At 44.4% G+C, this 25,548-nt stretch overlaps 1 protein-coding gene across 2 annotated transcripts in view; it reads left to right on the top strand.

Annotated features, from left to right (window-relative positions):
- NCEH1 (neutral cholesterol ester hydrolase 1) overlaps positions 1-25,548 on the top strand; it is a 63,223-nt gene that overhangs the window by 15,442 nt on the left and 22,233 nt on the right. The window lies entirely within an intron of this gene.

The following is a 25,548-nucleotide window of genomic DNA, read 5'->3' as shown; positions in this document are numbered from 1 at the left end:
TCCTTCTGGATTTACTGAGCACCTGTCTCTGCCAGGGGCTGGGATCCAAGGCAAAGCTAGCATCCCCAAGACCTCACAGCCCCTTGAGAGCATCATCAAGAAAACAGCTGTGACTGGGGTGGGTGCAGGATGCAAAGGGAATCCCAAGTGACTCAGGGAAGGTTCTTCAGTGGAGTTAAAGCTGAGCTGGGATTTGAAGGATGAGGAAGGGCATCCGAGGTGGAGGGAACTGCATGTGCGAAGGCAGGGAGGCAGGAAACAGCTCGCCTGGTCTGGGAACTGTGGGAGAGCGTGGAGACCAGGTCCAGGAAATCAGCTGGGTGAAGTTGGGGTCCCAGAACCCACTATGTGGACCCTCTGCCTCCTTGACCTTTGCTCCCGGTTGCCTGGACAGGGAGAGCCCCCTCCCTCCCCCTTACCTGCACAAAAGAAGGCTTTGAAGCTGGAGAGAGGGAGTGAGGAAGGAGGGGCCAGCGGGTGTGTATTTTTGGATTGCTTCTCAGAAAACTCCTCTTCCTCTTCCTCCTCCTCTGACATCAGGACAACCAGGCAGACGGGGGTAGCCCCCTGTGAGCTGGGCTGAGTTGAGGGGGAGGTGGGCTGAGGCTAGGGACCTCTGCTCTCCTTCTCTGAGCCTCAGTTTTGGCATCTAGAATATGGGCATGACAACTCAGTTGCTGGCTCCTGTCAACCCCGGTGTCCAGGAAGCAGAGCCCCAGGCTGGACTCATTAGGGGGAAGGCCTGGGAGGTAAGGGCGGGGCTGGGGAGTACCCTGCATCCTCAGGCAGCTGGGGGCTCAGCAAGGGGAGGAGTCCCTGAGCCACGTAGCCTGCACTTCCCACCAAGCAGCCTGCTCTGGTGTGCCCACTGCCCTGTCACTGCCGAGGAGTCCCCAGTGGAGCGGGAGACAGGGCGTAAGCACAGACACAGGGATGAATCTGAGCCCCTGCAGTGAGAGGTCTAGGGGGTCTCCCCTGCCGGAACACAGGGCTCTGCTGTCCCCAGGACCTGGTCAAAGCCCCAAAAGGCGGGTTCCGGGTTTGATTCCTGTCAAGGGCACGTTTCTTGGTTGCAGGCCCGGGCCCTGGTCAGGGCTCCTGCAGGAGGCAACCAGTCGCTGTGTTCCTCTCACATCAATGTTTCTCCCTCTCTCTTCCACCCTCCCTAAAAAACAATGGGAAAATATCCTTGAGTGAGGATTAACAAAAAGTAATAAAACAAAACAAAATAAAATCTGGACTCTTAAGAGTCTAAGTAGCTTTTCCTGCGTGCTTCAAAATGAGGTTCACATCAATGAATATTAAACTTGCTCCATTGCAGCCCGATGCTTTTAATTCTATAGTTAGCAGTGTCCCATTGAAATGCGCTGCTATACTTTCCTCACGGACAGTGGGCCACTATTTTACAGGACACTCCATGTGCCAGATTTGGGTCTTAACAGCCACAGAAGCTCCTAATGAACAAAGCCAATAACTTGTCAGTCTTATTTCTTCGTATAGCCCATTAAAATTGCATTATTCTGCAACGTAAATGAAGATGTATCTTAGATGGAAATAAAAAAAACATTGTTAATTGGTTATGTCTACAGGAGGAAACTGTTTAGAAGTGATTTTTCAATTACTCTAAAAACATTAGCACGATTTCTTTATTGCATAAAAGTATATATTTGAGAAAATTACAGACTTTTAACTGCTTAAAAAGTTGGACTTCATTTGGGATGTCTTTATGTCTGTATGCCATTCTCTCCCTCCCCACCCAACCCCATTTTTTTTTCTTTCCATTTTTAGGTTTAAGGGAGTGGCAGGCAACCATGGGTAGCATTTTTAAGTTCTATACACCAATGATCCTTGAAGTTGTTGCAATAAAGATCGGTTCCTGTGGTTTTCTGATCACGTGGAAGAACCAGGTTTACTTGGGGTCATTTTGTGAACATCAAAGTGAGGCTTAAATAAATGTATAATGTTGTTTTCTGTTACATCTCTTCCTGTTTCTGTTCATGGAGGAAAATCATGCATTATTCATGCTCTAAAATACCGATGTATGTTCAGCAGGCATGTATTGGTCACCTGGAATGTGCCAGACCCTGCAGAGACCTTGAGGTACTCATATTCTAGTTTGGAAAATCCGAGAAGTAGACAATTCCAGCAAATCCTGCTGAGTGCTGCAGTTTGTGGTCCATAGTAGGCGCCATGGGAGTCTGGGGAACTCAGGCCCAGGGAGGGACCCAGAGCAAGTGCTGGCTGAGCTGACTGAAAGGCAAAAAGAAACACGACAGGCAGCGAAGGAAGGGCATTTCAGGAAGAGAAAACAGCAGGTGCAAAACTGTGAGGTGGGAGAACATGGCCCATCCAGGGAACTAACTGCTTCTACTGAGTTTCTGACCAGTAGAAAATAAAAATTTGAAGGAGATCTTCACATAACTGATCGGTGGGCGGAGCTAATCCCAGCCTTGTTTTGTTAAGAATGAATTTCACCATTTTAATTATGGTAACTTTAAGTAAGCTAATAGGAGGATTATGAAAGCCCACAACCATTGTATGATACTGGTATTTCAAGAATTAGCACAACTTGGCAAATTAAGCTTTAAACTTCTTAGGGAAAATATTCTGTTTTAATTAAGCCCCCAGAGTGGCATTTATATTTTGGTGGCCAAATATGTCATTTGGTTGTGTGGTTTTAGTGGCTTTGGGTCTGAAACAAAAACGTAAGTCAGTCTTTCCTTGCTGTGCCCCACATGCTCTGCCTCAGAAAGTCATTCCTTGTTGGAAGCTTGACACAAGCACTGCAGTTGTTGGCAGCCATGGTGCCTCACGTGAGTCAGAAGCTCCTTGCATGTTTGTCAAAGGGGTTGGGTCTTGGGCTGGAGAATATGACCTCTTGTTTTAACCACCCAGTCTGGTTTCCCTCTCACCTCTATTTTCCTCTCTCGCTCCACCCTGTTCTTTCCCTCCACAGAACACGCAGCCATTCATGATTGTCTGTTTGTTTAATTACACCAAGTAATTTGTCTCCCGAAGTAATTCTGTCTCCCCTGCCAAGCTGGAAGCTGTGTGACAGGAGGGAGCATGTCTGTGGGCTTCACCCCTGTGGACCCAGCTCCCAAAAGTACCTGGTGCACTCCACCAGGAGGGTGGACCCCATTTTTACTGCTTACGTGTTCCCTTCTGTTCGTAATGGAGCATGTGCCATTTTAATGCAGATATTCCCCTACTAACAGAAACAGACTATGTAGGTACTTGCTATTATAAATGATGTTACAGTGAACATATTTGTATATGTAATTTTTGTGTGTGTTTAAGATTTTTCCTCAAAACTAGAACTACTAGATCAGAGTACAAATATATTTGCAGGTCCTTATTTCCAAGTTATTCTCTTATTTCTATGGTTAATAACAGTGTGAGAGAATGCCAATTGTGCTGTACTCTTCCCAGCCTAAGATATTGTAACTGGTTTTTAAAAACTTGTTAACTTAATAGCTTAAATCAGTACTCGGTTTAATTGTAATTTCTTTGAAAACAGTTGACATTAGAATTTTTGTTCATTCCTTCAATGACTATTTTTTGTACATCTACTTTGTGTTAGCTCTATCCTGAGGAAAACTAGTAAACGCATGCAGTAATTCCTGCTCTCACCCTCTATTCTTACCCTTAAAGAAACTTTCGTTTAAAAAAATACTTGAGACGTTAAGTATTTTTGCAAAACTTATACAGCTGGTGAACAGCTAAGAAGGGATTCCAACCCAGTCTTTTATTTCAATCCCATGGTCTTTCCAATCTGCTACACTACCCTGTGAAGGAAAATATAAGTGATTTTTATTTTTTAAAATATACTTTTATTGATTTCAGAGAGGAAGGGAGAGGGAGAGAGAGAGATAGAAACATCAATGATGAGAGAGAATCATTGATCGGCTGCCTCCTGCACACCCCTTATGGGGATCAAGCCTGCAACCCGGGCATGTGGCCTGACCAGGAATCGAACCGTGACCTACTGGTTCATAGGTTGACACTCGACCACTGAGCAACACCTGCTGGGCTATAGGGGCTTTTTAGCAGGGTGCCTGTTCTTCCAAGTATCTTCCTCTAAACTTAATCTAGTTATAATGCCATTGCTAGTACTCAGAACATGTATAAAACCTTTTTCAGAAATTTAATTCCAAGCCATTTCATGAGGTGCACGTCACCATTAGTTCACCTTGTTTATGAACAAAATACAGTCCTTAGCTTCATTATACACCTCTTTATCTAATCAGAAATCAAATTCAACCCCAGGGAAAGAGGATTTGTTCCCAATAAGGGTACACAAAGGAGTGAACCAAGCTCTCTGAAACAGTTGGATCACACATATGAATTCCCTTCTTCTTTGCAAGGGTTAGTGCTCTGGATGTTGCTTTGGTTTTCAGTTGGTGTGAGAACTGTCAGCTTCTACTTTCGGTATGGGTTGTAGGGCCATGCATGTCCACAGCCCCTGTGGGTACCACCAAGTGTTTAAGACATATGTCAACCTCAAGGAAAAGGGCAAGTGACCCTTCACACAGTATTGAGCATCTATTATTATAATACCCAGCTATAAGTAGCCCACTTCCTCGTATCCTTATGGGTGAAGGAAACAGCTTGGACTTTCTTTCATACTTATATCATACTAGAGGCCCAATGCATGAAGATTCATGCAAGAATGGGTCTTCCTTCCCCTGGCTGCTGGCACCACCTTCACTCCGGCCAGAGCCACCTTTTCACTCTGGCCTGGAGCCACCTTTCCACCTTCCCATGCTGCCCAGAGGCCTGGAGTGGCTGGGGCAGTGTGGAAGGCCTGTGTCCCGCCCCTGGCCGCTCAGTGCCTGTGTATGCAAAATAACCCGCCATCTTTGTTGGGTTAATTTGCATACTCACTCCTGATTGGCTGGTGGGCATTGCGAAGGTATGGTCAATTTGCATCTTACTCCTTTATCAGTTTAGATTATATTCTCTGTGACATATTTCCCTTTAATCTTTCCTTCTAACACAAACAAAATTAATAATCTCAGAAAAATGAATCTTTATTCTCCATTTCTTTTTTTATTCCCAAGTTGTTATAAGCACCTCTGACAAGAAGACTACACTCAAATCAAGGAAGAGGAAATCTGTGTATTTTGAAGGAAAGGGAATTTTTAAAAGAAACAAGTACACCCTAACTGGTTTGGCTCAGTAGATAGAACATTGGCCTGTGGACCAAAGGGTTCCAGGTTTGATTCCGGTCAAGGGCACATGCCCAGGTTACAGGCTTGATCCCCAGTAGGGGCCATGCAGGAGGCAGCCAATCAATGATTCTCTCTCATCATTGATGTTTCTATCTCTCTCTTCCTCTCCCTTCTTCTCTGAAATCAATAAAAATAAATTTAAAAAAATAAAATTAAATAAAAATAAAAGAAACAATTGCATCAGCCTATGAAATCCTTGGGTGGATCCATGAATCCCATGCAGATTCTCTATAATCCCACAGCCATTGTCATTGCTCTTTAATTAAACTGTTTCTACACATCATAATTCAAAATGTAAAACAAACAAAACAAAAAATCAAATATTCTGATTTCATGTCTTAGTTTTATTTATTATTATCCAGATTTGGGGATAGAATATTGTCAATCATGCATGTAGTTTTTATGAAAAAAATGTGATTTAACTTTCAAACAGCCAGCTTGAGAGCCAGAGACTGACCTGTAGATATGTTATTTTTGGCTGACACCATATATTAAAAAATTTAAAGTTCATTGCCAATACTTAAAATCTCAGATATTTTACATAATAATCTGGGTTTTTTGCTTTAAAAAGTCAGATCATCTGGCAACATGGGGCCAGAATTTCCACATCATGCAGTCACCTGGGGAGAGCAGCGACTTCTTCCTTATTCGGGACATTGTTTCTCCAGTTTACCCCCAGCCTCCCCACTCCCTGGTGTATTACACCTGTTTTATTCATTGCCCTGGCCCTTGAAGACATGAGTTTATGACCTGTGTTCTCTAGTTACATTCATTTAATGTTTTACTTAATTAACAAATATTTATTGAACAACTTTTATTTTGCACAAGTGTTCCAAATGATTACTATGCTTGAGGGGTTCTGATTTTATTTGGAGAAACAAGACATAATGGCACAGTAAGTAAAATAATAATAGGAGCATAAGCTTAGAGATGTTAGGAGGCCATGAGTACATGGGTGATTAACAAAGGCTGGGAGCTTAGAGAAGGGTGAAAACAGAGTTGGAGTAACCTTGGGAGGGTTAAGATCCAAGCTGTACCTTGAAGAATGGGTCAGAATAGTATTGCAGGGAGGGTAGGGAAAGGGAGTCCTGTGTGGTAGGGGAAAAGGAAATAATATAAAATATGAACAAAAGCAAGCTGGTAGGAATGCACATGCGTAGGAATTGTGAGCAGGCCTGTTTCGTTGGATAAAAGAGCTGTTTAGAAGAGTATGGGCTGCCACTCATCAGTGAAACTATCTGACCTCCAGCCTTTAATTCTCACCATCATTGTCCATTCACTTCACAATTATTCTGGAAATGCCCAAACAGAAAGACAGCAGCTTGTGCAAACACTGGCCCTTTGTGCAAACCATGTTTCCCACTGTCTTAAACCTCCTTTGTGTTACCTCTTCCTAGCTCTCCCCCCGCCCCCCTTCCCAGGAAAAAATAGAAAGGAGACTGATTCTTGGCATAATAGGATCTCTATCTGGGAAAACTTGGAGAACTTGAAAAGGAAGCATGGAGAGGATGGAAGGGCAGTTTGGCATGTACCATCAAATCTTTGGAGGGGTCCAGGTTCACTCAACCCTTTGGCCTAAAGACTGTGGCCCTCCTCTGAACAGTCTCACCCTCAAATCGCCTCCAGGACACATTGCTCTGGGCTTGCTCCTCGAGTTCCCTGGAGGCCCTGAGAAAGGTCCCTCGGATGGCTTTACATGCCTATGCCCAGTGTTTCGTGTTTCACAGATGTTGTGCAACAGAGGAAACCCAGCATAGGCCTATGTCCTGAGAAAGCCAAGCATCCACTCCTCTTCCCTTTCCCTTAGGTGTACACTGTGTGAACATTTGTAGTCCATCTCGGGGCAAACGGTTGCATATTGGGTGTGCTGAAGACCAGAAAGCATTGGGTCTAGTAGAGAAGAAATAATACTTAGCGTGTAGGCCCTGGTCTGGGACTCGGAGCAGGATTGGAGCTCTGGCTCTGACTCCCAAATAAAGCAGGATCTTGTTAAGTGATTCAAATGCAGATTCAGTTTTGATTTGTAGAAGAAGGGAGCTAGACTAGGCACAGTCTTCCTAAACTAGTTTTAAGGGAATTTAATAGGTGTGAAAAGATGAAAGACTGAGCAGAGTAAAATAAATTCCTGTTTTCCTACTGGGGCTTGTCATTGTCTTTAAAAAGCTGGTGTGGCCCTGGCCAGTTTTCTCAGTGGTTAGAGCATTGGCCCATGAAACAAAGTATCCCAGGTTCAATTCTAGGTCAAGGGCACATACCTTGGTTGCCGGCTTGATCCCCGGCCCTGGTCAGGGTTCGAATGGGAGGCAACCAATTGATGTGTCTCTCTCACATAGAGGTTTCTCTATCCCCCACTCCCTCTTTCTAAAAAAATTCAATGGAAAGAAATATCCTTGGTTGGGGATTAAAAAAAATAAAAAGCTGGTGTGCCCTGTGAACCTCTGAGAGAACTGATAGGCAGTATTTCCCAAGCTTAGTTAATCACAGGATTAGAGCCTTTCACTGTTCTCTGTGCAAAATTACCTCCTCAAACTGCTGTTCATGGAACACAGCTTGGGAAAAGCTGCTTTGTAGTTTTCCTTCCAGCTCTAACATTCTAATATTCTAAGCATGTGAAAAGGCAACAAAAGCCTAGAAAGCCAGAGATGTCAAAGAGAGCTCAGGAATCATGTTAGCAGGTAGTGAGGATTTAGAACAATGCTGTTGAAACATGGACGTTCTGGCTGTAGGTTTGGGAGGCAGATGGAATAATAAAGTGGAAGTGTTACCCGATGGGGTCTGGGCCCGACCAGGTCTGCCTTGGGCTGGCCTGGAGTGTGTGGGTTCTTGGCTTTGGGCAGGAAAGATTTCACATCACAACTGTGAGTCTAGGTGCTTTTGAGAGTGCATTTATTAAAGCTGGGGACAGTGAAACAAAGGAAGGCCTTAGGGTAAAAGAAGTAACTGGAAAGAGCCTAGGTCAGAGCCTGCTTTGGCTCTCTAGAGACTTTATAAGAAAGAAGTGAGCCACACTAGGCTGCGTGAACTCACTGAGAAGTGAAAGTCACAGTAACAGAAGTGAGTTAGGGCAGGGCTGCTTAGAGAAAAAGGGGGGTCTTGGAGACAGGTTCAGGGGGTTAGCCTGGGACAAGCTCCTATTGCCTGCTGCTCCCCTGGTTTCAAGGGGACCCTTAGAGTTTAGAAAAAAGAAAGTAAAAAAAATCCATGCATAAGAAAAGGCTTGGGCATGCTCCAGAGAGGGCCCACACTGGGTCCTTTGTCTTGAGGCTTCTGTCTCCCCTCTGTTGTGGGAGTCCTAGGGGAGGTCTCTTAACAGCATATTCATTAGTTGTCCTTCAATTTGTTGATTTATCAAAATGAGTGTATAGAAGGGTCAGGGTCATTCTTTGGTGAGTTTCATCTCTAAAGAATGTCATTGAAGAGGGACTGGGCGGGAGGTGGGTCTGCCTCCACAGGGTCTGGAATGTGTAAACCATTTGCTCCTAAGTGTCCTTGGTTAGGGAAGCTAAGGCCTTGTGATTCTCCTGGTGTCTGTAAATTTCCCAGATTGTTTGGCCTTGTTTCATGATTTTGTCTCAGTTTCCCTCATTCCACTTCCCAAAGAATTTTCCTAGCCTCTTACTATCCTGCCTCAGAATAGAGGAATTAAAATAACAACAACAACAATAGCAAAATAACACTAGTAAGTCTAGAATTAAGCCATTTTGCTATGAAGGGGGAGCGATGAACCGTTAGGGTCGCAGAAACTTTCTGAGATAAATTGAAACTTTTTTCCACGGAGATGTAGTGAAAGAACCTGGAACTAGGGCTGCAGACCTGCATTCTAGTCCAAACATGTCAGTGACTGGATGGTGTGGGGCTGGTCACCTTACCTCTCTGGCATCAGTTTTCTTTTTGTAAAGAGGAGAGTCTATATACCTGTGGGCTCTTTAGGTTTTAGAATTGCACAACTTTGTTTACATCCAGTGTAAGTTAGTCGGGATTGAGTTTTTCACCAAGGGGTTTGGCGAGGAAAGATGTCTGAGGAAATGAGAGCTGAGACCTAGACGAGAGAGAATTAGGTCAGAGAGGCTCCTTTACAAGCTCCGTGGGGATGGATCTTTACTGGTTCTCTCTGAGACCGAGTTCTGGCTGCTGGGAGTTCTCTACAGAATTGCACACAGACTAGATGGTATCTGTTCAGTTGGCTTCTTAGGTTAACGTGGCTTAAATTCCCACCTAAACCCACACGACATCTGAACTAGATTGAGTAGTCATTACATCTCCTGAGAAATGTATTTACTGGATTAACTTTCTCCCAGATTTATGGTTTTTTTGTTTGTTTGTTTGTGTGCCTAGATAATTGCACGTTAGTGAGCTGTTTCCAATTTTTGTTTACTTGTAGTCTTGCAGCATTTTCTAGATTTGATTTTCTTGAGTAGTTGCTAAGGTAAAATTAGTTTTAGTGATCTCATAATTATCAGACATGGTAATGTATGTCTTGGTAAATAGTTTCAGATATATGGGAAGCTCCAGTGTGTTGTCAAGCATTATAAATATATACTTCTAAGTGTGATTATGGACACTCATTCATTCCACAGGGCTTGGTGCACACCTACTGTACGCCAGGCAATGCGCTAAGTGGTAGGGATGAAGCAGTGGAAACATGCATTGTCGTTATCCTATGGTGTCTGTCTTCAAACAGAGAATTGTCTTTGTAAACATTCTCTCCCTCGTTCACTTTTATATAATGACTAGAGGCCTGGTGCATGAATTTGTGCATGGGTGGGGTCCCTCAGGGTGGCCTACGGAGATCGGGGGCCCAGCTTGTGCCCCCCGCCTCTCAGCCCCATAGCCCTGCCTGGCACCCTGCCTTGGCCTGGCGCCAGCCCCTCACCTGCTCCACCATCCTGCCTATGGAGCAATTGATCAAGGCCAGGCTCCCCACCGCTGCTGCTGGTCGCCATCTACAGGGTGATAGGCAGGGCGATCCAGCCCCTGCTCACACCTGCCTTGGCCTGGCGCCGCCCACTCACCTGCTACACCATCCTGCCACAGTCCCGCTCTTGTCAGGGCCCATCGGGGCCAGCAGTGCCTCCCCTGCTGCCCGCTGCCAGTGCCGCGTTGCCGACGCCCGCCATGTTCCACACTGCCCCCTGGTGGTCAGCACATGTCGTAGTGAGCGGTCGAACTCCTGGTCTCCCAGTCGAACTACTGGTTGAACAACTGCCCGAGGGGACAATTTGCATATTAGGCTTTTATTATATAGGATTCTATTCAAGTTATAAAAGAACGATAAAGTGGTAACTTTCAGTGAAGCTTCACAGAAAGGAAATGTGCTTTATCACCTGATTTACCTGTTGACCTAAAAATAAAAGGCCAAAGTGAGAGGCAACAGCATTTATTTGAGATAAAAAATAATAGCGCCTGGCTGGTGTGGCTCAGTGGTTGAGCATCAACCTATGAACCAGGAGGTCATGGTTTGATTCCCAGTCAGGGCACATACCTGGGTTGTGGGCTGAATCCCCAGTAGGGCCAAACAGGAGGCAACCCATCAGTGATTCTCTCTTTTATTTTAACCTTTTGCACTCGGATGTCGAGTGTGACTCGACACGGTTAGAATTAGAATAAAGGAATCGAGAAAAAAGCAAGCGAGTGCAAAGGGTTAATTTAATTTAATTTAATTTAATTTATTTATTGTTTAAAGTATTACAAATAGTAGTACACATATCTCCTTTTTTCCCCCATTGACCTCCCCCTGGCCTCCCCTACCTTCCCCCTACCCCCCAGAACATGCCCTTACCACCCCCCCACCCCCAGTGTCTTGCGTCCATTGGTTATGCTTATATGCATGCATACAAGTCCTACGGTTAATCTCTTACCCACCCCCCAACTCTCCCCTGCCTTCCCACTGTAGTCTCTTATTGATGTTTCTATCTCTCTCCCTTCTTCTCTGAAATATATATATATGAATATATATATGAATTATATGTATATGAGTAGCTATTTAGGTAGCTCTGATTCAGGCAGAAACACAGATAGTGATGGGATTAGGAGGCAAAGGCAAGGGGTATTTGAGGGAAAAGGAAAGGGGAACAATTACATCAGTGAAGGAAGGCATTTCCATAGGTGCAGATAAGCTGATATAGTGATGCTAATTCTAAAGAGGGTTTAAAATTTTCAGTCTGGTAGTCATATCTGCTTTCTTATCTTTGCAAATGATTGTTCAGGACACAGTGTTGCTTTAGGCCCAGCCCAAAGGTTGTTTTGCTTTGTTTTAACATTTCAAAGTTTGAGACATAAGATGTACAAGGCAGTTCCCCTGAATGGCAGCTCAGATTCCATTTTAAGGTGGCTCAGTTTTAGAGGCCCAGCGCACTCGGGTATGGTCCCTAGGCCTGGCCTGTGATCAGAGCCATCTTCTCCAGCTGCTGGCAGCTGGCAGCTGGCCCTGCCCCCCACCCCCACCTACCCCCGGCTCCCTGTTCGCCATCAGGGGAGGGAACCAAGAGGTCGTCAGTGCGCCTCATAGCGACTGGTCAAGTGGTCGTTCTGGTTGTTCTGCCGTTTGGTTGATTTGCGTATTACTCTTTTATATATATCGTTTTTAAAAAATATATTTTTTATTGATTTCAGAGAGGAAGGGAGAAAGAGATTAGAAACATCAATGATGAGAATCATGGATTGGCTGCCTCCTGCATGTCCACAACCTGGGCATGTGCCCTTGATCAGAATCAAACCTGGGACCTTTCAGTCTGCAGGCCGACTCTTTATCCACTGAACCAAACCAGCAGGGCTATATTATTTTTTATATATCCAATACATAGTATGAGAGGAGGACAATGTTTAATAATGCTAATTTTATTAACAGCACAGTGGGAAATAACCTTATACTTATGTTTCTTTATAAATCACTGGCTCACACACAATTCAAAACCCACAAAGAAACTGAGTCTTTACATTAAAGTTTTCCTACTGAAAATTCTTAATCGCTATATATGTCTATGCGCAAGCAGTAAAATTTAACCATGCACCATTTAATATTTATTCAGCAAAAGTAATAAAGGCACAACTAATGCAAACAACTAATGCAAGTAGTAATGTCCTGATTGCCAACACAGGCTTCCTCGAACCCATCACTCTCCTCGGAAGTGTAAAGCTGATGATCTCTGGGTTATAAAACATAGCATTTTTCTGGGATTCTGCTTTCTCTGCACTAGGGAATTTCAGGGCTAACGGAACTAAGGAATTAAGTACTGAGAATATGTTCAGTTTTGACTTTCATGTGTAGTGTGATAGTGTGATGAATGGGTCTCAAAATGGAAATCTTTACTTTATACCTACTTGACAGTCATTATAAGCCTCAATTTCCAATCCTCTCAGAAGAGATCATGAAAAAAAAAAAAATTAGTCTCAAGTTTAACTCTTCTTCACACTACACATGAAGGGTGTATAGCTAAGTGCTAGAGTCAGGTGAATTGTAAAAACTAATAATTTACTAACCTACTTATTGTGCCAAACTCATTTTGTCTTTTCAGTTGGGGTTTATCTCTTTTAGTGGAACCAGACTCTTGCTTCCCTGGGTTTTGTACTGGGGATGAGGGGTGGGTGATGCAGGGGAGGAGTAGATGTTCTTAGAAAGTGTCATAAAGAGGGAGCAGGGAGGAGGGGGTTCAGCGGGGGCGGGGGAGCATCTGCAATACTTTCAACAGTGAAGATTAAAAAGCAAAAAAAAGCAAGTATCATAAAGACTAGATTCAAAGTCATCAAATTAAGACTATTTTAACACATTGAAATACAGTGTCAACCCTATTTCTCTCAGGGCCAAGTAGTTCATCCCAACTTTCCAGCAAGCCTTTCTCTTCTCTACCTTGTAAGTTACCATACTTTGTTCCCTTTTAGAATGTGGTCTCTCGTTTTTCTCGTGTGTTTTTTTCTGGCAAATTATTATTTGCTTCCAGAGACCCAGCTCAAATATCACCCATGCTGTGAACATGTTGCAAACTCCTCTGAGCAGAAATTGTTACTTCTTTCTCTGTGTATGTACCTAGAATCCTTTTCCTACTATTGCCGTGCAGAGTATATATCCACCTCATATACTGTCACTGAAGGATGGAGCCCATATTTTTATTTCTGCTTGCCTCTGTACCAGTTGTGGTGTCTGATACACAAGTAAACACAAATGTTTGCTGAACTAGTGGATAAAAAATAGATACGGACTCTTTTCCTTGTGATGGGCTATCTAACCTATGAATTCACAACAGTTGGTTATCTAACCTCTAACTATAACCAATATAGTTATCTGTTGTATAGATATTTTGACTTAGACTTAATGTTAGACCTTAAACACATTCAATCTACAACGAAACATCTAAACAAGGATGTGCGGTGTAGATTGCTTCAATTTCCTGAGTTTGTTAGATCGGAATCCTCTCCTGGGCTAGATTTAGAACCTCCATTGTCAGCGACCTCCAGATCCTGTGGCTGCAGCCTGCCTTCCTTCCTGAGCCTCTGGGACCGCTGGGCCATCATCTCTCTTAAGGCCTCAGGCCAAGGAGTGACTGAAACTTCTGGCTGTAGAAATTCTAATTGTTGTAAAGCCACAGGCTTTTGTACTAAAGCCAGTTTTCTTAGGCCCTGTTGACAGGCAATCTGGTCCTGTTGACCGGCCCAGCAGATCTGCTGGCACATGTACTGCTGGTAGGGAAAATGACCTACTTCGCTTCTCCACCCCGATTTTAAACCTTTCACTCTGAAGTGCTCGAAACCCGTGTGAGGGGAGAGGCTCAGCGTTAAACAATGGTTGGGTTAGTGATTTTTATGCTGAGCTCTGAGTAATGGCCTTCAGAGCGATGGGGCAGTCGGCTGGGTCCTGGTGCTCACTCTGTCACTTGGAGCTTATGATCCTGGGCAAGGCATTTAGCTTCAAGTGAGCATAAAATGAGTGTAATACCTGCTCTTCCTCTTTCACAGGTTCTTTGAGATTGAAACAAGGGAAAGTTCAAACGGTCATAAACTGTAAAGCATTGTACAAAAGAGTCATTCTTGTGCTTCTTAAAATTGATTATGTGTTTTATATAGTATGCATTCATTTATTATAATCACATTCGGAAGGTACACCAAGGTGTCTTAATTTAGAATAACTCATCTGACTCTGGCTCTTCCGACATCTGTAGGTGTCTATAAAAATCATTTGCCTATGACTTTTGAGTTTACCTGCCACTTAAGAAACCATTTCTCAAAGGTCACATCTAATTTGCTGCTTCCTGCACTTTACATGAAGAGTAAGGTTAATCTCCATTCTGGAGAAGCCTGTAGAACGAACACACTTGTGAAGTCAGGCAGAGGGCGTGAGTGGGCAGGCTCTGAGTTGCCATCTAGCCGAAGGAAGCTTGGGAGGTTTGTTGAGGACTTGAATTCCTTTGTGCTGCCCTTAGTCAGCTGCTTTCTGGAACACTCCAGTGAAAACAAATGCTGCTTGTCCTGGCGACCAAGGGAGGCGTTTAGCAGCTGCTGTGGCCCCATGGAGGACATTTGTTGATGACCAGCTCTGTCTGAGGCACTGGAAAACAATTGATTGCCAAGACTCAGGCCTTATCCCAAGGAGCTTACAATCTAGTTACTGCTATTATAGGTAACAGAGGTGTGAGTAAGAAAGAACTCGAATTAGTTTTTTCAAGTCTCATTTCAGCTGTCATGTGCATGTGTCTGGAAGGTAGAAAGTGAGATGGAACAGAACTGAGAAAGCGGTGAGAGAGAAAAGGCCCAGAGAAGGCTGAGAGAGAAATGTGCTGCTGAGGAACAACTGGAGGGAAGCGGGCAGGGGGGCGGGGGGGGGGGTGCCTCCTGGGCCCAGAGTGGTCAAGGCTAGAGCTGCTCTGCTACGGCTGCTGACCCTGGGGGAGGCATGTATTTTCCACGAGCCTCAGTTTCCCCTTATGTAAATATGGGAAACTACGTGTGCGTTCCAAATGTAAAATCTTCCCGTTTTATGATATAGGTTTGAGAATAAATTGACTGGTGAGTGGCAGTAGAGGGTGATGGTTAAGGTTTCTGGAACCAGAATGCTTCTGTTCAAATCCAGCCCACTCCTTTCTGCCTGTGTGACCTTGGGCAAGTCATTGGACCCTGTTGGTCCGAGATACTTCCTCACTGAGAACACTGGCTGGCAGACAGCACCTGTCAGTATGTCTGAGCTATTATTATACTCCTGGACATGTCTTGACAGAATATGCGAGGCTTTTGGAACTAAGCAAGTACTTTGTCTTCTATGTGATAGTAAAAAAACGAACAGGTTTAGGAACTGGAAAGAAAAAAGCTTATCCTCTTTGTGCTCCCCCAGATTGGATTGGGAGGGAGAGAACACACGGAAGGCTGTAGGGTAAAGGGATTAGGGTGTCGAGCCCTCTGAGCTCTTTCCTTTCTCTGTCGTAGTTTACCTTGTTAACTGAGTGGTGATGAGGCTTTTCTTTGTAGCTTGTAATGAAATCCTTGGATACAGAACTAAACAAATTTGAAATTCTATAGTAGAGTCATCTCTTCTGAGAACCCTACTGTGCTTCCCAGGTTGTCTTAACAATTCCCCCCAGTGCCTTGCTATATGGACAAGAGTGCTGCTATGCCCCACACAACTCTTTTGGTCCCTGCCTACTCTCAGAGTGTGGGAAAGAAGGTTTCTTTAACCAAAACAGTGTTGAGTAAAAGAAATAAGGGAGTAAGGGCGGGTACAGGAAGGGTGCCTAACCAGATGGGAACCTACCCAAGTCCTGAGCGAGGCTCCTGCCAGTTCAGGGCCTCCAGAGAGAGGAGGCAACAACAGGGGATGTGGATTGATTTCTCACGTGTGTTCTTTCTTCCCTCTGGGACCGTGGGGCCCAGAGAACCTAGGAACTGTGCCCAGGTCATGTAGCCAATAAATGATAGAGCCAGGACTTGGCCTTGGTCTCTGTGCAAGGTCTGGGCTCTTTCTTCTTCCCTCCTATTTCCTTTACCCTTTCTAACCTTGTTCGAAGAATTTCAAGGCAGGATAATGAAAAGTGATTCTTCACATCTTCGGAGGAAGCCTGGAAGATGGGTGTTTATATCACTTAGAGGGCTCTGCTCCCTTGAAGTCCTTGTGTGGCGAGCCGGCAAGGCCATGGCACACTCAGCCCCATGTTGGGCGCCATATGTGCCGAGCCAGCTCAGCCAGGTTCGGTGAGCCTGAGAGGCGGTGGTGAAGGATTGAGAAAAGACAGACAAGAGAATGAAAGCTGGGTCTGGGTGGGACGCTGTCCTCTCTGATGGAGAGCTAGCAACAGCGCCACAGCCTGTAAGCCGTCTCTTTATTTTATAGGCAGATTCCGAGAGGCAAAGTAAGGGTGTGGTCAAGATGTTTACAATGTTCCAGTCTACTCAATTACCTGCACCTGAACTCTTTCAAGCCCACATCACTCAGGCACGTGGGACCACGTGTTCAGACCATAAGCTATAGTTGTGCTGGGAGGGCTCTGCCCTCCAAGCTGGGACTTGCACGTGGCAATGAGAGGACTGTGCCCTCTCATTAGTCCGAGGCTTGAACCTGTCCAAACACTGTAGCTGCTCTCCACATCCTTGTATATCTCTCAGCTCAGGACGTGCAGCCAGTGAGTCAGCGTGGCTCCCAGTGGATGTGAGAGTGACCTTGCCAGTCACCACAGCTAAGCTCAGGTAGTGAGCCTTTATTCTATGACAGTCTGAGATGCTATGAAGGCCTTACATAAGCAAATAAAAAGAGCATTATGAGAATGGATATCCTAAGTCCTATGCCGGGAAGGCTTTAAAAAGCACTCTAAAGTAGTTATGATGATCACCCTAATTTTGCAGGTGGAGAAACAGAGGCAGAGAGAGGTTTGGTGACTTACTTGGAATCACCCAACTAGTAAAGTGTCAGAGCCAAGATCAGACTTTGGCCGACTGACTTCCTAGTCCACACCCTAAACTAGTATGTAGTGCTCTGGATGAGCAGGGAAAGGGGTGAAGTAGAGAGGCAATGGAGTGCTGGGAGGGGAGGGGAGAGGGGGTGCTTCAGGGAAAACCTGCTTTGTAGCTCTTGCTAATTTCCATGATGTAAGTACTCCCACCACGGCCAATTTCAAGCTGCTGACCTGATGTCAACTGACTTGTAGATGTCAACAGTTGATTTTTATGACCTGGAAAGAGTTAGTTCCAGCACACCACTGAAGGCCATTGCCAGCAAAAACAGCAGGTACAGGACAAAATAAAGTTATGTAAGTTATACTTGAGTACATGTGACTCCCGAGAACTGGAAAGTACAAGGGTTGGGGTGGTGAGAGATGGGGTTGGAACAGAGAGTGGTATCAGACTGGAATGTCAAGTGCAGTGTGTTTATTTTTTTCTGTAGGAAACTGGAAGTCAATGGAAGTTTTTAAGTAGCCAGGTAATGTGAGCAGCCTTTTAGGGTAAGAACTCTGATAAGCAGTAAACATCAGGTTATAGAACTCAGGTTAGTAGGCAAACACAGGAAATGATGAGCATATAATCAAGGCAGAGTTGGGGGTGGTGGTGGAGGCTGGGGGTAGCACAAGATTCAGAAATGGTTGGCAGGTGGAATTGACATAGCTGGATGATTGATTGGATATCATGTGAGGGAGAGAAGGAGCTGAAGAAAATACAGGTGTCCCCTGCTGTGGCACTTTGCTTTTACAAAAGGCCTACATTAGTACCTGTTTTCGCTAACCTAAAGGAAGGATTTCATTTTTATGAAAAATGGTAAAAAGCAAAAACAGCATTGAGCGTTTGCTTTGCAGCGAGCCCTCATGGAGGTAGCACACACCCCGAGCAGCGAGAGTGGCACCCCAGGAGTTACACTCAGTGGCACCCCAGGAGTTACACTCAGTATCCTAGCATCAAGCCGCCATAGCTTTGAACTGTGCCTGTGAACATCTGGGCTTTTTCCCAATTTATGTTGTGCATCCATTAGCAAACTGTGTCCTGAGGTATTATTAGGAAAGCCTAAGGGAGCTTGTAAGGCTGTTACACTTAGCGTAAAACTGGACTAAAAATATGTTTCCATTTAAATTAATGGTAATTGCTTCTTCGCTTCATGCCATTTCAGTTACGGGAAGCTTTCCTAGGGTGCTCTACTTTCAGATAGCAGGAGAAACCCGTAGAAGGATTGTTCCCAGCTTGAACACTGGAATTATGGTCAGATCATGAATAAAGAATGGAGTTGCTAAGTTGGGGGTGGAGAGGAGAGGGTAGAACATGTTCATTTCCAAGAGCTTTTAGGCTAGATCGAGCATGTCAAACTCACGGCCGGCGGGCCGCGCGACATGCTTGGGCTAGATCCTGGAGATGGTTGGAAATAGGCACCTGCAGCTTAAGAACCACTGATCGGGAACTGGGGAGAGAAATTTGGAAGTCACCAGCATATGGACAGCGGTCCTAGCCATTCCATTTAATAGGCTGCTAGTTAGTAAGCACTTCCTGTTTGCTAGGCATTGTGCTGTAGAAGTACATTGGTTTCCTCAGGGAAAACAGGAGTTGTGCAGTTGAATAAAATTAAAAAATGGGACCTTGAGGAACACCATTATTAAAGGGCCAGTGGGCAGGAGAGGAAGAAATAATCAATAAAAGATACCCCCCCCCCCCCCCCAAAAAAAAGAGGTATTAATTATTACTTTGGCAAGAGAAAGCAAGACTGGAGAAGTTAAGGGGAAGAGAGTTTCAAGAAAGAGCAAGTTGTTAGATGCCTGCAGTGAGGCCAAGCAGGTCTTGGGCATTGGCAGAAGGTGATGGGGCCATTGGTGAACCTCATAAGACAATGGGGTCGGAGGTATCCGGCCGGAAGCCAGATTGTAATGGGTCGCCTTCCGATCTCAACAGAAAGCACGTTCTCTTTAGAGGTCAATGCTCTCAGCTTCTCTGCCTACCAACTCTAATCTCACCTGCCATTGCCTCCCAAGCTCGACCCTTTTATCTGTCTCCAGATCCTATCTCCTCCTTCTTCCTCCAGGGGCTCACTTCACTTATTATTTTTTTTTCTCTTCTGGAACCTTTGTCTCTGCTTGTTTACAGGCTCTTTCCCTACAAGCATGCTCAACTTCCATCTTAAAAAAAAAGGTTTTCTGGTTTTCTTTACTTTTCCCGTCAGCCTCTTGTCCTACTGCCTTCTCTACAACAGTGAGAGGTACTCCTCCACATTCCCCATGGGTGTTTCTTCACTCCCACTCATTCTGCAACCCATCACAGCCTGGCTTCCAGCCAGGTACCTCCAACTCGGCTGTCCTCATTAGGCTCACCGATGATCCCATGACCCCACTGTCAACACCGATGGCCTGCTTGGCCTCTCTGCAGGCATTTAACACCTTGTTCTTTCTTGAAACTCTTTTCCAGCTTCTTGTTTCTCTTTGCCATACGAATCATTAATGCCTCCTCTCCTGTCCACTGTCCCTTTAAATGATGCTGTTCCCAAGGTTTCCTATTTTATTTTGTTCAGCTTTACAATTCCTGCTTTCCTTGAGCACATTGACTGTCCCTCTCCAGTGGAATTTACCATATGGCTAAAAACCTTCGGAAATGGTGATCAGATAGCCGGAGTCAGGTTGGGTTAGAGAGCCAGCCCCAAGCAAGTGAAGGAGTGGTTTTTTATTTTTGTAATCTGGGTAGGAATAGGAAAGAGGACTTCGATGTCTTGCTACTCTCACTGGAGGAGAGTGGTGCTGAACACTTGTAAAGCAAAGTGTGTGTGTGTGGGGGGGGGGGGGGGCAGAAGTTGAAGTGTGGAACGCCTGTCCCCCACACAAATATCTGTGTGCCTTTTCTCCCCCTTTCCTCCTTCTCCCAACTACTGATCATTCATTAAAACTCAGTTCAACTCAGCTAAGACCTCTTCGCACAGCCGCTGTCTCTTGTCTCCTAGGCTGGGCCACATACCTTTCTACTTTAAGGTATACATCTCTATTTTCGAAGTTTCTACATCATATCATAATCATCTATTGTGTCTAGTGTGTTCCCACTTTCAGGGCCTGGGAAACTTTCCCCTTAACCCGGGAGTCCTGGCTGGTTAAATAATTCAAATCACATACTGCAGCCTAACAGGAGAAAATAAAATTTTAACACATGTGCATGGGGAATTCACATAAGCATGAAATTCCAAAGATGGGCAAAATGAGGTCTCTATGTCATTTTGGACTAAGGAGGGGGAGGTAGGCAATTCACAGGGAGATGAGAAAAAGCAAACTTTTCATAAACAAATTTTTATAGGGCCACCCAGAAACAATGAGACACAAAGAGGAATCTAGAACAGATTTTTGCTTGGATTCTCCCTGTCTGCTAACATGTAATTCATACATGCTAAGGTGACTATGTTAGGGTTCCCTTCCTGAAGCAGATTTTTTGTTTGTTTCTTTTTCATTTTTATCTGAATCTCTTATTCAGATGAGAGAAACAAGAAAGAGGAGGAAAAAATCATCTTGAGTTTGCTGGGCTTTAATTTTATACTCAGCTTGAAATAATCTGTATGCCAGGGTAGCATGTTCTGGGGAGACTCCCTCCTGGCCTCCCCACCACCTTTGTATGTTTCTGGGAAATAGGCCCTTCTGCTTTAAAACTTCATCCTGTACCCACAATGCTTTAGACCAGTCATGACCAAATGGGTGCTTAATAAGTGGTGGTTGAGTGAATTAGCTGACTTGATTTACTTGGTGATTCTCAACATTGCTATGTATTGAAATCACATAGAGAGCTGAAAAAATACCGATGCCTTTGGCCACACTCTCTGAGATGATAATTTAATAGGAGTGGGATGGGACTCAGGCACTGGTAAGTTTTAAAACTTTCAGATGAAGCTAATATGCTGCCAGCTTTGAGAACCAACAGATTAAATGAATAAAGTAATATACTAGTGCCTGCTATATGCCAGATGTTTCAATAAAATTTTCACAACTAACGACCTGCTTGGCCTCTCTGGAAGCCAGGCTGTGATGGGTTGTGAAATGGAAGGAGATGAGATTTGTTTTTGTTAACACACAGAAAAAGCACAGGCTCAGAATGATGTAATAACTTTGCATAGGAAAGTTGGTAGGAAGCTGTGGGGGACCCTATTCAGAGTACGCCGGATGCTCAAGGCCACTCTGAGCATGGGAATCCTGATAAAAATGTTCAAGGTTGAGTTGCTATCACAGGTGCACAGCAAGGCCACAACTATCGCACTGTACACTGCACAAGCATGCCCTTCTATAACCCAAAATAGTGAGTTCACATTTCAGAAAGAAGTCTCTTTTATCTAAGTAGTATAAAGCTGCCACTGACCAGCCAGAGGCAGCTGCTCCTATGTGGGGCTGTATTATGGGAAAGAGGTATTAGTGACCAGCAGGCTGCTGCTGTGGGTACAGATGTATTGCTGACTAGCAGGCTGCTGCTGTGGGTACAGATGTAGGAAAGATGTCTTGTTACCTAGCCGGTATACAGCTACTGTATGAGACTTTACTTTAGAAAACTGTTTTGTCTAGTGGCTCCTTGTTAGCAATGGCTGCATGGCCACTGGCTTCTACAATGAAGACTCTCATATATACCTACAACTTCTCATGACTTCTCTATCAAATACCTGGTGTCCATGAAGGTCCAGTCCCTGGCAGAGGAACTGAGTTCCAACAGAAGCAGAGCCAGGCTCTGACTCTGTTGCCTTGCATTGCCTTTTCAGCTTCCCTCCAGCGGTGGGGAACCCATCCAGTCTCATCCATTCTCTCAGAGGTGGTGCAGTAGCCAACTGGCTGAAGTGTGACAATTGGAGAAATGTTGCATTAGCTGTGCTCTACTTCCAAGAATGAGGTTGGATGGGAATCAGTCCTGTAAGGGAATGTCTGTGTCACAACTACCCGGTCTTTCATATTTGTAAGACATTTGTGCCTTTTCTTTCTGGGCTGCTAACCCAATCTTGCCTCCAGGTCTCTTTTCTCTGGAGCATAGCCATTCCAGTAGCTAGTTGGGCAACGCTTTCCACTTCCCTTCCCTTTTAATTTCTGAAATGAGCCTATATATCTAATTTTCCTTTCCAAGTCACCTGCAGTTTCTTTAAGATTCTGATGCTGATCTTTGATGTTTGTAACACTGTTCTCCTTCGGCAAGTCCTAAATGATGTATACTTATTACAAAGAGATCTAAAAAAAATCAGCATTTTTGAAGAACTTTATAGTATCTCAGATTCACTAGAAGATATACTGGAATCTTACAAGTTAACTTAAACATAAATTATAAGTTAGCTTAAAGTTGCTGATGGCCAGCCCTGGCCAGGTGGCTCAGTTGGTTGGAGTGTCATCCCTCGCACTAAAGGGTTTTGGGTTTGATCCCTGGTCAGGGCATGGAACAATTCTAAACATGGCTTTGCATGGAACCATTCTAGAATGAATCTTATCTTACCTTCCCTGAGTGTTCTGCCCATGTTCTCCGTTTCTCATACTCCAGGTGAAAACCCTGGGCATCTTTGAATCTTTTCTCTGTGTCCCTCTCCCCTGCCTACCTGCCTCACAGCCCCTCCTCTCTATGAGCAGTTGCCAAGGCCCATCAACTCTGACTCCGTGATCCTTCTGATGTTCCCACCCCCGTGTTCTCCAGGGGCAGACCCTCATTTTCTCTCCTGCAAACAACCACCTGACTTATAGCAGTTGCCTTTGCCTCCAATCTCTTCTCTTAAACCACCCTATTGGGTATACACTTCAGCTGCATATTTCTTCCTAAAGGATAATCTCATAACAACAGTAAAACAGTGTCCCACAATCTTTGTTGTTTTACCGTTGAACACTAAGGTCTACACTTGAGAGCATTTACTCTGCCAGCAGCTTTCCTGCTGCACTTCCAGTCAGACCGGCTCGTCCTCTCTGCCAGAAGTTGCTGCTGGTGGCCCTTAGTCCAGATTTGGCCTTCGGGCATGTTTTGTTCGGTTCCCAACTTAAAAAAAACACACTAATCTGAATCGATGCTTTAAAATCAAAGGAATTTTCTTCAGAGTTAAAGTCTCAAAGGAAGTACAGGGAACTGTGAAAGCTTCAGAAAAGATGGGAATTTGCGGAAAGGGAGGGAATAAGGCAAGACTTAAATTCTTACCTATTTTACCCACCTTTTTATTTTTATTTTTTTTAAATTACTTTATTGATTAAGGTATCACATATTTGTCATCAACCCCCTCCCCCCTTTACCCACCTTTAAAAAAAAAATATATATATATATATATATATATATATATATATATATATTAGTATACTGATTTCAGAGAGGAAGGGAGAGGGAGAGAGAGATAGAAACATCAATGATGAGAGAGAATCATTGATCATCTGCTTCCTGCATGCCCTACACTGGGGATTGAGCCTGCAACCCGGGCATGTGCCCTGATCTGGAATAGAACTGTGACCTCCTGGTTCATAGGTCGACACTTAGCCACTGAGCCACACAGGCCAGCTACTCCCCTTCCAGAGGTTAATCATGACCATAGATTTTCATGCAGATAAATGGTCCATGAAAATTTGTTTTTCTATAATAGGCAGAAGTAAAGCAGGATTTAGAGAGGAGAATTTAAAAACTGTTTGACAGAGTGAAATGACCATCACTGAAAAAGGTGGAGAACCACTGACATAGAATACAGCCTTTGAATCTAGGAAATGAAGCAATAGAAGCTCTAAGCATTTAATGTGGTTGGCTCATGTTGAAAGTTGACCACGTGCTAAGTTAGTTACGTGTGTGGGTATCAGTGTACTGTGGCTTTTCCCCAGCCTCCCGTCCCTTTTGACATAAGCATACAAATGAACTTTTTAGAGATAATTGTTTTACATCTCTTTAACCTGAAATAATGTTAGAACTTGATCATCCTCATTGTCCTACTTACAAATGTACATCAGGGGGGAAAATGGTTATCTCAGTTTCTCAAGAAAAATTGCACTACCTGTCCCCGCAGGCTGACCCCAGAAGCTGCAGCGATCTTCTGGATCAGAGGTATAATACTAACATTAACCATATAAGGCTTAGTGTGTACCAGCCACTATTCTAGGTGTTTTTTTCTTTTTCTTTTCATGAACACTGGCTAGTGGATTTAGAATACAGTGCTTTCCAACTCTTTTCATAGCAGGCATATGTATTCAATAACAATATTTACATGGGACACTGGGATAATGGGCTCAGGAGTTTGGCTGCCCAGGGGCTGCGGGGTTCTGGGTGACAGTACATGGGTACACTCTTCACTGTGCGCCGTGCACACTGTGCTGGGAAGCTGTGTGATGGGGTATTGCAGACTTTATCTAGTCTAATGCCAGGGTGCTATCCAGCATCTAGAAGCGTTCAGGAATCTGGAGAAGGCGCTGCGCATAAATTAATAAAGAGACTAGAAATATAATATAAATTTGTAATCCATGGGGGAGTCAGAGGAAGCTTAGCTGTGGTAGCTAAATTCTATCTCCAGACCCAGGGCTCTTTTTATTCCCACATTTTGCCCTATAGCAAAGTAGATATACATATCAAAGGTAAGTTTGGTATACAGTAGGCATTGTCAGGTTGGGGGAAATGCCCTGGCTGTTCAGCTGTTTGGCCAGCAGGAGGCAATAACATGTAAATTGAAATGCCCTCAGCTGTCTGGTAACAGGCAATAATATATGCAGATCTTTAGGTTTGGGGAAATTCTTTCGGCTATTCCAGTAGGCAATAACATGTATTCAGCCCTGCTGAATATAGAAGCCCATCAACCTTTTGAGGACTTCTTGCATTTATTATGACATGCTGGAATTAGCCTCCAGCACTAGTCCTGATTTCTGCTGGTAGCATTGCTTCCTGGATCTTAGGATGGCATTACATATTTTGCTAATCATCAGTGTTTTATTTCATGGTCTACAGGAGGGCACTGTTACTCTCCAGCTACTCCCCTTCCGGCGGTTAAGAGCCGCTTGGATAAAGTTCACACACATGTGCATGACTAGTTTCCAATCACTCTGACACCTCTGAGCCTCTCTAGTTTGACCGGTCTCTGCTGCTTCCAAATCTCTCCCTTTGAAACAAGCGAGTAAGTCCTGTAGGGAGGTCAGTTTCCCAAGTGCACTCAATAGGAAGAGCCCGTATAAGAAGTGAAGAGAGAGGAGTGTATTCCACGAGGTCTTTGCTGAAGGGATGACTTGGGTCTCTTCTCTCTATGCTCCTTCTCCACCCAAATAACTTTCTGTGAACATTTAATACGGAGCTCGATGCCCTCGGGGCTCAGAGGGGAAGTGAGGGTGCTGTATGTTCTTTGCACATTTCTGAAAAGATCCTGGTTGTGATCCTGGTTTAGCTTGCTTCTAAATGCTAGGGTTGCAGTCGACTCTGCTCTTCCCTCTCATAC

This window comes from Eptesicus fuscus, chromosome 3, assembly GCF_027574615.1.
Source record: "Eptesicus fuscus isolate TK198812 chromosome 3, DD_ASM_mEF_20220401, whole genome shotgun sequence".
Taxonomy (NCBI): domain Eukaryota; kingdom Metazoa; phylum Chordata; class Mammalia; order Chiroptera; family Vespertilionidae; genus Eptesicus; species Eptesicus fuscus.
The sequence above is the reverse complement of the archived record's forward strand: the minus strand, read 5'-3'. Positions and strand labels throughout refer to the sequence as shown.